Below are 1,612 nucleotides of genomic sequence, written 5' to 3'. Positions count from 1 at the left end.
TGTTTTCAAATCATATCCTCTCAATCACATCTTTTTAAAACCATAACTTTTCAATTAAATCTTTTTAACCACATCTTTTTCAAAATAGTTTTCAATCAAATCTTTTTAATTTCTAATTTCAAAATCTTTTTCAAAAATCACTTGGTTTCTTTTCCACTTTGATTTTCGAAAATCAATTGATGTTTTTCAAAAAAATGTTTTCAAAATATTTTAATTAATTTTCGAAAATCTTCTTCCCTCCTTCTCACATCCTTCTATTTATGGAGTACCACTCCTTCTGAATGCACAATTCGAACCTTATCTAACTAAAGTTCGAATTCTTCTTCTCCTTCTTCTTTCTATTTCTCTTTTCCTCTGACACCTCAAGGAATCTCTATACTGTGACATAGAGGATTCCACACTTTCTTGTTCTCTTCTCTTTCATATGAGCAGGAGCAGAGACAAAGTCATTCTTGTTGAGGCTGATCCTGAACCTGAAAGGACCTTGAAGAGAAAGCTAAGAGAAGCCAAAACACAACTCTCTTTAGAGGACCTGACCGAATTCTTCAAGGAAGAAGAAGATATGGCAGCCGAAAACAACAATAATGCAAACAATGCAAGGAAGGTGCTGGGTGACTTCACTGCACCTACTCCTGATTTTTATGGGAGAAGCATCTCTATCCCTGCCATTGGAGCAAACAACTTTGAGCTTAAGCCTCAATTAGTTTCTCTAATGCAACAGAATTGCAAGTTTCATAGACTTCCAATGGAAGATCCTCATCAGTTTTTAGCTGAGTTCTTGCAAATCTGTGACACAGTCAAGACTAATGGGGTTAACCCTGAGGTCTATAGACTGATGCTATTCCCTTTTGCTGTGAGAGACAGAGCTAGAATATGGTTGGATTCTCAACCTAAAGAAAGCCTGGACTCTTGGGAAAAGCTAGTCAATGCCTTCTTGGCAAAGTTCTTTCCACCACAAAGATGGAGTAAGCTTAGAGTGGAAGTCCAAACCTTTAGACAGAAGGATGGAGAATCCCTCTATGAAGCTTGGGAAAGATACAAACAATTAATCAGAAGATGTCCCTCAGACATGCTTTCTGAATGGAGCATCATAGGTATTTTCTATGATGGTCTCTCTGAACTATCCAAGATGTCTTTGGATAGCTCTGCTGGAGGATCTCTTCATCTGAAGAAGATGCCTGCAGAAGCTCAAGAATTGATTGAAATGGTTGCAAATAACCAATTCATGTACACTTCTGAAAGGAATCCTGTGAACAATGGGACTAGTCAGAAGAAAGGAGTTCTTGAGATTGACACTCTGAATGCCATATTGGCTCAGAACAAGATATTGACTCAACAAGTCAATTTGATTTCTCAAAGTCTGTCTGGAATGCAAAATGCACCAAACAGTACTAAGGATGCTTCATCTGAGGAAGAAGCTTATGATCCTGAGAACCCTTCCATGGAAGAGGTGAATTACCTAGGAGAACCCTATGGAAACACCTATAATTCTTCATGGAGAAATCACCCAAATCTCTCATGGAAGAATCAAGAGAGACCTCAACAAGGTTTCAATAATAATGGTGGAAGAAACAGGTTTAGCAATGGCAAGCCTTTTCCATCATCTTCTCAG

The 1,612-nt window shown here is 38.0% G+C and overlaps 1 non-coding gene across 1 annotated transcript; it reads right to left on the bottom strand.

The window, feature by feature from the left end:
* Nucleotides 1-967: 967 nt before the first annotated feature.
* On the bottom strand, nt 968-1,075 carry LOC130958569 (small nucleolar RNA R71). Its single transcript, XR_009077682.1, has one exon. It is a non-coding gene; the product is annotated as a small nucleolar RNA R71 (small nucleolar RNA).
* Nucleotides 1,076-1,612: the final 537 nt, after the last annotated feature.

Source organism: Arachis stenosperma, chromosome 10 (assembly GCF_014773155.1).
Source record: "Arachis stenosperma cultivar V10309 chromosome 10, arast.V10309.gnm1.PFL2, whole genome shotgun sequence".
Classification (NCBI taxonomy): domain Eukaryota; kingdom Viridiplantae; phylum Streptophyta; class Magnoliopsida; order Fabales; family Fabaceae; genus Arachis; species Arachis stenosperma.
The sequence above is the reverse complement of the archived record's forward strand: the minus strand, read 5'-3'. Positions and strand labels throughout refer to the sequence as shown.